Source organism: Hemiscyllium ocellatum, chromosome 11 (genome assembly GCF_020745735.1).
Source record: "Hemiscyllium ocellatum isolate sHemOce1 chromosome 11, sHemOce1.pat.X.cur, whole genome shotgun sequence".
Taxonomy (NCBI): Eukaryota; Metazoa; Chordata; class Chondrichthyes; order Orectolobiformes; family Hemiscylliidae; genus Hemiscyllium; species Hemiscyllium ocellatum.
Genome location: NC_083411.1, coordinates 62,639,322 through 62,654,397, shown reverse-complemented (window position 1 = coordinate 62,654,397; position 15,076 = coordinate 62,639,322). Strand labels below are relative to the sequence as shown.

The 15,076-nt window shown below is 42.9% G+C and overlaps 1 pseudogene; it reads left to right on the top strand.

The window, feature by feature from the left end:
- The first annotated feature begins 675 nt into the window (after window positions 1-675).
- LOC132820034 (sodium- and chloride-dependent neutral and basic amino acid transporter B(0+)-like) overlaps window positions 676-15,076 on the top strand; it is a 65,681-nt pseudogene continuing 51,280 nt past the window's right edge.

Here is a 15,076-nt window from a genome sequence, read left to right as displayed (position 1 = left end):
TTGGTTTGGATTCACTTGGAAGCTATTCCTTTTAAAACCAGCGCTTTGCCCAAACCCTGAGAACAGGGAATGAATGCCCTTTGATCGTAACTGTTCTGAAAACAAATCATTTAACTCAATAGAAATGTTTAGTGTGGAAATTGAATGATTAGCTAAGTAGAGTTACACCTGTTATGAAACACAGTAAGAGGCTGACTTCTGACTCAACAAGAATAATCCATTCATGAGAAGTTGAAGGACTTTTGGCCAAAAGGAGTGTCCTCATTTTACTTCCAATTCTTGTGCAAGTGGAAGAATAGTTCATTGATGTCTGAAAATGGACCGAAGGCATTTATTTTGGTTCTTACTGAATGACAATCGGCCAAACCCTTCACAGGATACGGTGAGTATTTCAACAAAACAAAACAGTAAAAATCCATGTAAGACAATTTGAGATACTGTTGATTTGTAGATTTTGGTCATTGTGAATTGTAGACTCTCTGTGGACATCTGGCTGTTTCTAACCTGACAGACATTGCTGCTAAATAGAGAACTGCACCATTTTCTGATAGTTGTGGGAGTGGTGACTATACATTTCACTTGAGATCTAGTCTGAGAAAGATTAATGTCTGAGCTTGCCATTTCAATTCTTTCTCCCAGGATACCGCCAATGAACATGGTGCTGTGGGTGATGAGAATGTGGAACAGGGTAACTGGTCTTCGAAGACTGATTACCTGCTCTCAATGATTGGTAATGCAGTGGGTTTTGGGAATGTTTGGAGATTTCCTTACCTGGCTTACAAAAATGGAGGAGGTATGGTAGAGAAATTAAAAATATCGGAGAGTAAGAAAGGCAGAACTAAATGGATCGATTTGTTGACTTATCCTGAAAATTGTAGTTCAGTAAATAACAAATGTTTATTGCACTAAAAATGATATAGTAAATAATGTAGAGTTAAACAATTTCCATGTGAACTGGTAAATTCAATCCCACAGCTAACAAGTTTGACTACTATTTTCTTATGAAGAGAGAGATATGTCAAGGTAATAGTTTAAAATTAGCAATGTGATGCATCAAATATATGCTATTTATAAACCAAAGTAAATGGTTCATTTATTAATTTGCAATGTATTTTCAATTGATATTGTTTAGAATGCATGAGCCATCCACCTCAGATATATTTACTGCACAATGTGTGAAATCCTCAGAATAGCAGGCTCCTCAGTCAGGCCCTGCGTTCAGGTTTGTACATTATCATCAAAACTGCTCAAATCAGGGCTCTTCACAACCCACAACATTGGATTGATGGAAACCAAGCGCAAATGTATAAGAAATGTCACAACATGACTGTGTAAAGTGACCTGAAAAGATATCTGATCGTGTTAGAGAGTGAAATTCACAAAACGGGAATTTGGACATTCGTAGAGATTTCAGAGTAAATTTTAATCCACCCCACACAGTGTAAGCATGGAATTTCACTTGAAAATTGAAATTCTTTCCGCTATTTTCCAGGTGCATTCCTTATTCCCTATTCTGTCATGCTGGCCCTTGTTGGGATACCATTGTTTTTCTTGGAGTGTTCCTTTGGTCAAGTTTGCCACCCTTGTGCCTGTTGCAGTGTGGAAGGCTGTGCCTATGTTACAAGGTGAATGTTTATTTTATCGATACAGTCGCAGCAAATTCGGAAAAGTAATAGTGTTGATTTAATAAATAATAATAAACCTCCCTTATCTGACAAAGGTTAAAGCCAACCTTGTGAAGTAATGTTGCACTCTGATCTGCCATACACGTTATTAGATGTGGTACATGCTGTCTATTGGTTTTTGGCTCATAGTTTGTCAGGTTTTTTTTATAAAAATGATGAATTGAAACCCAGGATTCGGGACCTAACACAGCAGAGTGACATCACTGGTAAGGCATAAGTTCATTGGTTGATAATAGCTACTAACATGACTGTTATTGGCTACCTTCAGGTTGAAGGTAAATAAGGGAAATATTTAAGGTTACAAATTAAAAGATCAGTTGGAATTTTTTGAAAAAAACCAAATTAAGAACTTTTTAAATAAAATCGAGATGTAGGGCTAGACAATATCTTGTAACTGCATGAAATTGGAGTTGATGGACCCTACTGAGGAGCTGAAAATGTGTTGCTGGAAAAGCGCAGCAAGTCAGGCTGCATCCAAGGAGCAGGAGAATCGAGGTTTCGGGCATGAGCCCTTCTTCAGGAATGAGAAGAGTGTGCCAAGCAGGCTAAGATAAAAGGTAGGGAGGAGGGACTTGGGGGAGGGGTGTTGGAAGTGTGATAGATGGAAGGAGGTTAAGGTGAGGGTGATAGGTTGGAGTGGGGTTTGTGGCGGAGATGTCAGGAAGAAGATTGCAGGTTAGGAAGGTGGTGCTGAGTTCGAGGGTTGGGACTGAGACAAGGTGGGGGAGGGGAAATGAGGAAACTGGAGAAATCTGAGTTCATCCCTTATGGTTGGAGGGTCCCTAGGCAGAAGATGAGGCACTCTTCCTCCAGCCATCGTGTTGCTATGGTCTGGTGATGGAGGAGTCCAAGGACCTGCATGTCCTTGGCGGAGTGGGAGGGGGAGTTGAAGTGTTGAGCCACGGGATGGTTGGATTGGTTGGTCCGGGTGTCCCAGAGGTGTTCTCTGAAATGTTCCGCAAGTAGGCAGCCTGTCTCCCCAATATAGAGGAGGCCACATCAGGTGCAGCGGATGCAGCAAATGATGTGTGTGGAGGTGCAGGTGAATTTGTGGCAGATATGGAAGGATCCCTTGGGGCCTTCAAGGGAAGTAAGGTGGGAGGTGTAGGTGCAAGTTTTGCATTTCTTGCAGTTGCAGGGGAAAGTACTGGGAGTGGAGGTTGGGTTGGTGGGGGGTGTGGACCTGACAAGGGAGTCGCGGAGGGAGTGGTCTTTTCGGAACGCTGATAGTGGAGGGGAGGGAAATATATCCCTGGTGGTGGGGTCCGTTTGGAGGTGGCGGAAATGATGACGGATGATATGAGGTTCAATGTGACCACATCTGTGACAAGTGTTGGTTTCTCTTGTGTATGACCTGTTCTTCTTTGTGTGTGGCTGCATCAAGTTGTGTGTAGCTCCTCAGTACACAAACACTAAATCTGACTATGTACTGAGGTTCTACTTGTCCCTGGTGTTGTGAAGGATGGGACTGGTCTTGTTGCTGCAGACTGCTCCAAGGAATTTGACTGTTCCATATCACTTTTCCTTTGTGAAGAATTTCAAAACACTTTTCATCACAGGTCTATTAGGAAGAGATCAGTATGTAGCATCCTCAAGACATGTTGGAAAAGGACAGGTTAGTCAGCAGACTGTCAAAGTCATTTCGCAGAATGCCTCATCGCCAGAATTTTCCAACAAGCACCATGACATCACTTGGCTCATGGTGAGAAGGGCAGTACCTGTGAGATTCTTCACGTACGCCTGGATTGTCTGCGCCACTGCATGTTGCCTACAAATCGGTTTAAGGAGGGGGAGTTTGTGACTGTCTCACATCTCCTGCTGGAATATGCCTTTGCAAAGAGAGACTGGAGAGAGATGCCACAATTGTGTCACTCGCCCATCTCCACTGACTTGCAGCTGTCTGCACTGGACCCACTGTTATAGGAGTCACCATTCTTCAGGTGCCATCTCATCACTGCTGGGCCCATCTCAATGCTGCCTCCAATACTGGGTAGACTATTGGGCCCCACAACCAAGAGTTCCCACTCCGGGCCTCCCGTGATTCCAGCCACGAGTCTCCTGCTCCGCTGATGCCTTGGTGACACCAGGTGTCCCCGCTCTGGGCCTACTGCGAGCCGGAGTGCCTCATTCCTCTGACAGGCCAGTCTGCTGGTGTGCCAAGATTCCTACTCCAGCCACCGTCCTCCAATATGCCAGCACTGGCACCTTAAAGAGTCCATCACCTCCGTCTCCGATTGCTGGAGGAGCAGGGGAATGTCCTTGCTACCATCACTGCCACCTCCAATTACCGGAAGGCTGTCACCACTCCGTGTAAAGCCTGCTCTTGTTGCCTCTGACCAACCCACCAAAGAAACGAGAAATGAAAAGAAAAAAAATCAAGAGAGAGCAGAAATTAAAAGATTTTTAAAACGTAGACGGAAGTGGATGAGCTCTAGATAAGAGTCTGCATGCAGCCCTGCTACACTGTCGCCATCTTGGAAAATTGAGGGTTTGCAGAGCAAAAATGACGCTGATGAGAGTTATGTCCAGGCCTCCCAGCAGCAGTCAGGATATGGGTCAGAAAATAAATCAGGAGGTAGAAAAGGCATGTAAAAAATGATGCACAATTGCAGTAATCATGGGAGTCTTCAATATACAACTGGATGAGGAAAATCAGGTTGGTAGGGGATCCAATAAAAAAGGGATTTGCAGAATGTCTACGAGGTGTTCGAGCAACTTGTGATAGAGCCCTCCAGGGGACAGGCAATTCTGGATTTGGTGCTGTGTAATGAGGTAAACTTGATTAAGGAGCTTAAGGTGAATGATCCATCGGGGGCAGTGGCCATAATATGATAAAATTCACCCTTCAGTTTGAAATGGAAGAGCAGGAATCTGGTGTAAGATCTTTACAATTGAGTCAATGCAACCAGAAAGCCATGAGGGAGGGGCTGACCTGAGTTGATTGGAAGGGGACCATAACAGGGAGGACGGTAGAGCAGCAATAGCAGGAGTTTCTGGAGGTAGTTTGAGGGGCAAAACAGAAATTCATCCCAAGGAAGAAGAAACATAGTAAAGGGAGGATGAGGCAACCACGGCAGGCAAGGGAAGTCAGGAATAGCATCAAATCAAAAGGAAAAGCATCCAATGTGGTGAAAATTAGTGGGAAGTCTGGAAATTTGGAGGCAGTTAAAAACTAGCAGAGGATACTTACAAAAGCAATAAGGGGGAAGAAGATGAAATCTGACGATAAGCAGATTGTAATATAAAAGAAGATTGCAAGAGTTGCTTTAGATGCATAAAAGGTCAGAAAGAGGTGAGAGTGGACATTGGACCATTAGAAAATGAGGCTGGGGAAGTAGTAATGGGGAACAAAGAAATGGTGAAGAAAGTGAATAGGGACTTTGCATCAGTCTTCACTGGTGGAAGGCAGCATTAGTGTGCCAGGATGTCAAGAGTCAGGAGGCAGAGGTGAGTGTAGGGGCCATTCCTGTGGGGAAGGTGCTGGGGAAGCTGCAAGGTCTGTAGGTGAGTAATTCAGCTGGGTCAGATGGACTACACCCCAGAATCCTGAAGGTGATAGCTGAGGAGATTGTACAGGCATTGTTGGTGAACATTCAGGAATCACTGGAGTCAAGGAAGTTGCCAGACAACTGGAAAATGGTTAATGTAACATCCCTGTTTGGGAAGGTATGGAGGCAGAAGGGAGGAAACTATAAGCCGGTTAGTCTGACCTTGATCATTTATAAGATTTTACAGTCCATTATTAAGGATGAGATTGTGGAGGGTTTGGAAGTGCATGGTAAAGTAGGGCTGAGTTAGCACAGCTTCATCGAGGGTAGGTCATGTCTGACAAGTTTGTTAGAATTCTTTAAGGTGGTAATGAGCAGGTTAGACGAAGGAGAACCAATGGATGTGATCTATTTGAATTTCCAGAAGGCCAAAAATCAGGAGCCATGTGTGAAGCTGCTAAATGGGATAAGAGCCGGTGGTGTTAGGGGCAAGGTCCTGACATGGTTAGATTAGTGTGGAAATAGGCCCTTTGGCCCAACAAGTCTACACTGACTCTCCAAACAGTAACCCATCCAGACATGGATAGAGGATTGGCTGACAGGCAGAGAGCAGAGATTAGGGATAAATCCACCAGTTCCACAAGGACTGTTGGGACCACAACATTATACATTAACAATCTGGACAAAGGGACTGGGGGCATCGTTGCTACATTTGCAGTTGTCGCAAAGATTGGTAGAGGGACAGGAAGGGCTGAGGAAGTGGGAAGGATGCAGAAGTACTTACAGTAGTGAGGAGAGTGGGCAAAGAAATGGCAGATGGAATACAGGATGGGAAATTGTGAGAGTTATGCAATTTGGTCAGAAGAATAGAAACAAAGACTATTTTCAAATTGGGGAAAGGCTTTGGAAAACCGAAACATAAAGGGTAGGAGTTTAGGATTCCCTTAAAGTTAACATGCAGGTTCAGTTGGCAGGTAGGAAGGCAAATACAGCGTTAACATTCATTTCAAGAGGGTTAGGATATAAGAGCAGAGATGTGCTACTGAGGTTCTATAAGGCTCTGGTCAGACGACATTTGAAATATATGAAAAAGTTTGGACCCCATGTCTCAGAGAGGATGTTCTGGCCTTGGAGGGGTCCAGAGGAGGTTTACAAGAATGATCCCAGGGATGAAGGGATTGTCAAATGAGGAACAGTTAAGGACTCAAAGGAGCCGAGGAGGATTTACAGAATAATGACATTTACAGAATAATGAAATTTACAGAATAATGAATGGTCTGAATAGAGTAAACCTGGAGAAGATGTTTCCACTCGTAGGAGAGACTGGGACATGAGGGAACAACCTCAAGCTGATGGGACAACTCATCAGAACTGAGATAAAGAGGAATGTCCACAGCCAGAGGGTGGTGACTCTGTGGAACTCATTGATGCAGCAGGTTGTGAAGGCCAAGTCATTGAGTATACTCAAGACAGAGATAGATAGGTTCTTGGTGGTAAGGGGTTCAAGAGTTATGGGGAGAACTCAAGAGAATGAGGTTCAAAAATATATCGGCCATGACTGAATGGCAGAGCAGACTCAGTGGGATGAATGGCCTAATTCTGCTCCTATATCTTATGACCTTATGGTCTAAGACTGGGCATGTGTGATTATCACCACTCACAATGATAATGGTGTCCTAAAGAATTAGTGAGAGGGCATATAAAGGTGAAGACAAGGAGCATCATTCTTGTAATCTAGACAAAGAACTATAACATAATTAACATTTCCTGTTTAATACAAAGAGCCTTTGAAATCTTTACTGTTGGACACTGAATGTTGAAGCAGCCAACGTAATCGATTAAACAAAACCGATATTTCCCCAAAGGTGTGGTCAGCCAGAGCAGTCTCCCTGTTCTGTCCTGTGCTCACTGAAAGAAAATCCAATTTGGTTGACTGACCAGCCAAATGCATGTCAAATACATTATTTTAAATCAATAATTCACAAACCAGACTCCCCTGTTCTTTCTTCTGTTTTCAGGTGTGGGGATTGCTATGATGCTTCTGATTACAATGTCCAACATTTCGTACAACTGCATCGTTGGCTACAGTCTATACTACCTGTTTGCTTCCTTCCAATCACCCCTACCATGGGCAGACTGCTTCAGTTGATGGGGAGCAGATGAAATATGCAGCAGGACCCCCAAAGGTACAGTGTTAGCTTCTACTGGGGAAAGTGTACACACTGACTGTTCATTGTTCATTCTGTCAGTCTGAGTGAGGGAGAGAGATGAACAATAGTTTCAGTGACCATCCTCATTGTGGCCATACAGCAGAAAGACTCGGATAGAAAGCAGCAGCAGGAATCATGGCACTGAGTCACTGGAATAGCAGGACAGTCAGTCAGAAATAAATAGTGAAACATCAGAATTTAACAGTCTTTCACATGTCTCACGTTTACTTTCACCTTGTCAATAAGTCTATGTTGTGTTCTTTCTGACTGCGTTCATTGTTTGTATCTCTCTCCATCCCTGTATTGTGTCTCACACTGACTCCCTTCTCTGTCTATTACTATGTTTTTTGCAGCTATCATTTTCTTAACTTATTCTCTTTCTCTGAGTTTTTCCAAATATCGATCATCTCACATATATTTCTTACACAGTCTGACTCTAAGACACACAGAGTTTTTGTTGCAATTATTTAAATGTCTCATCTCTTTAATTTCATCTCATCTTCCACAATAACACTATTTAACTCAGGATGTCTCATGTCACTATCAAAGGTTCATGTTGTGTGAATTGACAAGACTTAATGTGAAATCTTGATGTGAGTCAAGTTGAAATTTCTGAAACAGAGGACAAAATACTTCAGCTTTGAAAGAAAATCTACTTTTAAATAAACTGTGTGTTCCCCTGACCATACTGTACAGACTGGGGCTGTGGGTGATCCTGGACATCAACTACAGTCTGCACAATATGGTGATAAATCACCCACAGTCCCAGTCTGTACAATACAGATAGGGGTCACCCACAGTCCCAGTCTGTACAATACTGTCAGGGATCATCCACAATGCCAGTCTGTACAATACAGTCAGAGATCACCCACAGACCCAGTCTGTACAATACAGTCAGGGATCACCCACAGTCCCAGTCTGTACAATACAGCCAGGGATCACCCACAGTCCTAGTCTGTACAATACAGCCAGGGATCACCCACAGTCCAAGTCTGTACAATACAGTCAGGGATACACCTACAGTCCCAGTCTATACAATACAGTCAGGGATCATCCACAGTCCCAGTCTGTACAATACAGTCAGGGATCACCCACAGTCCCAGTCTGTACAATACTGTCAGGGATCATCCACAATGCCAGTCTGTGCAATACAGTCAGGGATCACCCACAGTCCAAGTCTGTACAATACAGTCAGGGATACACCTACAGTCCCAGCCTGTATAATGCAGTCAGGGATCATCCACAGTCCCAGTCTGTACAATACTGTCAGGGATACACCTACAGTCCCAGCTTGTACAATACAGTCAGAGATCATCCACAATCCCAGTCTGTACAATACAGTCAGGGATACACCCACAGTCCTAGTCTGTACAATACGGTCAGGGATCACCTACAGTCCCAGTCTGTACAATACAGTCAGGGATCACCCACAGTCCTAGTCTGTACAATACAGTCAGGGATCACCCACAGTCCCAGCCTGTATAATACAGTCAGGGATCACCCACAGTCCCAGCCTGTATAATACAGTCAGGGATACACCCACAGTCGCAGCCTGTACAATACAGTCAGGGATCACCCACAGTCCCAGTCTGTACAATGTACTCAGGGATCACCCATAGTCCCAGTCTGTACAATACGGTCAAGAATCACCCACAGTCCCAGTCTGTACAATACAGTCAGGGATCACCCACAGTCCTAGTCTGTACAATACAGTCAGGGATCACCCACAGTCCCAGAGTGTACAATACAGTCAGGGATACACCCACAGTCCCAGTCTGTACAATACAGTCAGGGATACACCCACAGTCCCAGTCTGTACAATACTGTCAGGGATCACCAACAGTCCCAGAGTGTACAATGCAGTCAGGGATCATCCACAGTCCTGTATTTTTGCATTGAAGAGCTTCATATCTTTATTCCAAAAAAAAACTCTCGAAATTTTAGGATATTTCCATTATCCAATATTCCAGAAGAATAGAACTGTTTTTCTCTGCCTCAGACGAAGTGATGGAAGCTGGTACAATTAAAACATTTAAAAGTTAGCTGGATGTGTATATGAATGTGAAGGGTTGAGATGAATACGGGCCAAATTTTGGCAAATTGGACTAGATTAATTTCGGATATGTTTTTTAGCATGGACAAGTTGGACTGAAAGGTCTGTTCCTGTGCTGTACATCTCTCTGACTTGATGACTCTTGATGTTATTTGTCCCATTTAGTATTTCAAAATCCGTGACAAAGTCATCTTTTTAGTTTTTAATTTATAAAGAATAGAATCATTGTCTGTCTAATACCATACAGTTAGGGACATCTATCAACACCCAGAAGACATGGATTTTCCATTATACACCCACAGAATTCAGTGATGGAAGTCCTTATCTCCATAGGCTAGGACTCATTCAAGTAGCGATCGATTTCTACATCTTCTACTTCAGAATTTGGAATGTTACATCTTGCCAAAAATAATTCAGATATGAAGAAGTTATTTTTGAGCTAAAATTACAATGTAATTTTTGAAAACAGTTGTTTCATCTTATCCTTGAGATTTATGTTATTTGAAATTTCATTTTTACATTGCTAGTTTCGGAAAGTGAATTGATAAGAGTACATTCAACAATGTGGTTCATCTGGGCTCAGAGTAATTATGGATGTCCGTAAGATCATAAGACCATAAGATATAGGAGCAGAATTAAGCCAATTGTCCCATCAGGTATGCTCCACTATTCAATCATCACTGATCTGTTTCTCAAACTCATTCTTCTGCCTTCTCCCTGTAATGCTTGATCACCTTACCAATTAAGAACTATTTTATCTCTGCCTTAAATTCACCCAATGACTTGGCCTCCACAGCCCTCTGTAGCAATGAGTTCCATAGATTCATCACTCTCTGGCTGAAGAAATTTCTCCTCACCTCAGTTCAAAAGGGTTATCCCTCCACTCTGAGACTGTGCCCTAGGATCCTGGCCTCTCCTATACATGGAAACAACTTCTCCACATCTACTCTATCCAGGCCTGTCAGTATTCTTAAAATTTCACTGAGATACACCCTCAAGGAAAGACACAGAGTCCTCAACTGCTCATCATGTGATAAGCCCTTCATCCCCAGGATCATTCTTGTCAACCTCCTCTGAATCTCTTCCAATGCCAGCACATCCTTCCTTAGATTCAGGGCACAAAACTGCTCACAATATTCCAAATGAGGCCTGACCAAAGCTTTACACAGACTCTACAGTACATCCCTGTTCTTGAGTTCTAGCTCTCTTGAAGTGAGAAAATTCTCCTATCATCCTCAAGTTACCCTCAACACTGGACTGTTTAGCAAACTCCATTGGTATCCTGCACCATGGCATCTTACCCACTTGGCACCCTACACCTCCTCAGCTGGTACCTTATCCACCTGGCAACCTGTCACCCTGCTCCTATCCACATGGAATTTTACATAGCCCTCGATTTGCATATCTGCACCCTACCTACATGCACCCTATTTAGCTGGCACCCTTTTCCTATCAGTTGAGCAACTTCCCTTCCCTGCACCCTAACACACATTTATGTTATGAACTTCCTGTTTGACAGCAGCTGTTAGGAACATTAAAATGTGAGAAGACAGCAGTTGTGAAAAGGGGTTTTGCTTTCCCCTGGCAGGCTCTGTGCTGTGAAAGCACTGTCAGATTGAAAATGTGGCTCCCCATTTCTGAGAGAGCCCTGAGTTGAATCTACCGCTCAGAACTGTGGAGCTCCATTCATTCATTTTGTAAAACAAGGAGTGTTGTAGCAAGGTATGTGAGACTCTCCTTCCCTGGATAATCCAGCCCATTATAATCCTTAAAGTCTTCTCCAATAACTACTAGTGAATACTTTTGAAGTAACTTTTTATATACAGGACCATTTTAATTTGGTTTTCTAATTACTTTTATGCAGACTTTTATCCAACAAGAGATTAAGCAGATTGAGCACCAGAGCAGGACTGTGCTGAGAGTGAGTGCACGGACTGTACCTCTGTGTTCTGATCTATGCATAACCTTACTCATGTAATCAAAAGGATTAACTAATTCAGTCAGAGTGAAACAGTGACCCTGGTTATATTGAAATGGAATGCAAAATTGATGTATAATACTGAAACATATTTTCCAGAGACTCTCTGCAATCTCACTCTGACTGATGGATATTTTGAAATCGTTAATATAACACAGCTGCAGGAAAACAATGGATCTTGTCCAAATGGATCAGAAATCTCCAATCCTCACCAGGGCCTGAGTGAGCAATACTGGGAGTAAGTACCTTGCTGCAGATAGCTGCACCAATAACCTACACAGCTGGGCCAGTAACTCCTCTTGGGTTGGTTAGTTTGTTTATATGTGTTTAATGAGAGAGAAGCTGTTTCATTTTGATTGAGGTATTATTTACATTGCACACTTGTTACAAAATGGCATCATGGGAAGGAAACTTTTACTATTTAATATTCCTCTGGTTTCTAAGCATTGTAACTTTGACAATATTTATGAAGCAAAACACTTTTCTTTGTTTTCTTGCTCTTCAAGGATAATATTCATGACCAGAATTCTTAAACATGAAATGGTTGGAATCATGTGTGACTGATGTTCATTTCTCTGCTTTTAATTGTAATAAGTTATTATTTTAACACACAGTCCTGGGACTGGATTTAGATTAACTGTCTGGAGGTAGATACCATGTGTAGGAAGATGAAGGAGCTGAAATCATTGGAAGACATAGTGACTAAACCAGATAGGTTTCACAGTGCATTGTGAAGCAGTCAGTGAAACATTGTCAGAAACTCTTTCATATCAAATCAGCTCTGCAGGGAATCTCATCAACTTGTTTGAACAAAGCTTTACATTGAAAAATATCAATACACACGAGGAAAAAAATGTCATACAGAATATCAAACTTCACATTTATTTCTGAGTGCAAGAATCAAAGCTTCTATAAATCAAAAATTAATTTAGATATTACACAACTCTGTTTGTTAAATACATTGATGCACTATGTCTAAAGACATCTGTGTGTAATGAAGAGTGTCCTAACTTACTATATGTTTTTGTTCTTATTTTCTGTAGTAAAGCAGTTTTACGCCGTTCCAGTTCAATGGATGAGACTGGGGAGGTAATCTGGTATTTAGCCCTCTGTCTGCTTCTTGCCTGGCTAATAGTTGGGGCAGCATTATCAAAGGGAATCAAATCTTCAGGAAAGGTAAATGATTGGTGATAAATAGAGTTAAAACTCGTGACAAAGTAACAGTAAAGCGAGAAACGATAAATAATTTGTGAAGTGTCTGGTTTATCTCCCAGGTGATGTTAACAGTGTCTCTATGGGAAATGGGAGATTCATAATTCATCAACACTTCAGGCCTGAGGGAGATCTGAAGAAAGTTCTCCTGAGGGAAAGAACAGCAACTTCCCCAAACCCCTGCAATGTGTCCCTCATTCTAAGGGTTCACTCACTGACACTGGAATTCTGGGTGAATTTCCAATTGTTGTGGAAGGCTGAGGAAGGATCGGGGGTTGGGGGGGAGTGGGGGAGGGGGGTGTGGTGGCGGTGATGGGGAAGGATCGGGGGTTGGGGGGGATTGGGGGGGTGGGGGTGGGGAGTGGTGGCGGTGATGGGGAAGGATTGAACACGATAGGATCAGGATTTTATTTGAGTGAAATGAGATTTGTCTGGACATGAGGATGGGACTGAGACCTGAGGAACAATCATTAGATAAAAACAATAAAATGCTGGTAATGCTCAACAGCTTGTGAAGCACCTGTCAAGACAAACTGAATCATCCGCCGTCATTTCTGCCACCTCCAAACGGACCCCACCACCAGGGATATATTTCCCTCCCCTCCCCTATCAGCGTTCCGCAAAGACCACTCCCTTTGTGACTCCCTCGTCAAGTCCACACCCCCCACCAACCCAACCTCCATTCCCGGCACCTTCCCCTGCAACCGCAGGAAATGCAAAACTTGCGCCCACACCTCCTCCCTTACTTCTCTCCAAGGCCCCAAGGGATCCTTCCATATCCGCCACAAATTCACCTGCACCTCCACACACATCATCTATTGCATCCATTGCACCCGATGTGGCCTCCTCTATATTGGGGAGATGGGCCGCCTACTTGCGGAACATTTCAGAGAACACCTCTGGGACGCCCGGACCAACCAACCCAACCACCCCATGGCTCAACATTTTAACTCTCCCTCCCACTCCACCGAGGACATGCAGGTCCTTGGACTTCTCCATCGCCAGAACATAACAGCACGACGGTTGGAGGAAGAGCGCCTCATCTTCCGCCTGGGAACCCTCCAACCACAAGGGATGAGCTCAGCTTTCTCCAGTTTCCTCATTTCCCCTCCCCCCACCTTGTCTCAGTCGATTCCCTCGAACTCAGCACTGCCCTCCTAAGCTGCAATCTTCTTCCTGACCTCTCCGCCCCCACCCCACTCCGGCCTATCACCTTCACCTTGACCTCCTTCCACCTATCACATCTCCATCGCCCCTCCCCCAAGTCCCTCCTCCCTTCCTTTTATCTTAGCCTGCCTGGCACACTCTCCTCATTCCTGATGAAGGGCTCTGGCCCGAAACGTCGAATTTCCTGTTCCTTGGATGCTGCCTGACCTGCTGTGCTTTAACCAGCAACACATTTTCACCTAAGAATTACCTTTAACTGATCCTTTTCATTGTGTAATTTCTGTTATTATGTCTGAAGACCTGTGTCCCCTTAAGAAGGGTTCGAGATCGGTCAAAGGAATCGACAAATGCGGTCTATTCAAAAAACAAGGGTCATTAGTTGATTCAGTTAAGGTACCTTGATGCAATTCTATCCAGCAACACAGAGATTGAAGCTTCTGTGTTCTGGGGAAAAGCTGCGCAATTACATTTGAAAGTTACATATTATTTACATGTTTTTAAAGAAATAGTACAGTCTTAATTACAAGAAAGACCAATCACATATGATTTACAGTGAATTAATCTAATGATATTTTCTGGGAAAGGCTTCTTAACTACAAAAAAAAGTCCAATCAATTGTAATATGGTGATACGATTGAAGACAGGCTAATCCAATGGTATTTCCTTTAAGAAGGATATCTAATTTATGTAAATTGTCATGCCATGCATTAGTTCAACGTTTGTTCAAATGGTCAATTAATGTATCAGTGTTTATCTTATGAAAACTCTATTGTCCTCATCTTTCAACTTGTCACGGGATCCATTACTTCTTCATGAAAAGACTCGATTCCTCTGTGAAATTTTACCTGATTATATTATATTGTATAAGATTAAGCTTAACAACAATGATGCTATTAACTCGTTAAGTGTCATGGGATCCGTCTACTTCTTCATGAAAAGACTCGATTCTTCTGTGGAATTTTACCTGATTATATTATATTGTAGCAACAATGATGCTATTAACTCTTTATTGTATTTTAGCCTAGCAACAATTAAGTATAACTATGACTACGTGGCAGCTGCTCTTTACCAGCTACTTATCAGCTACTTATTGTTTTCTCAGCTAATTAAGTGTTTAACGCGACCTTTAAACAATGCTGACCGAGGCACAGTTTGAGATTCCAGTTCCTTAAACAAATGATGTAATTGCTTAACTTAGACTGTAAAGGATAAAAAGCAGAGCTAAAACTGACAGAACTCACTCTTGTCTTGAAACACAGACAATGAGTCACCCAACCATCTCG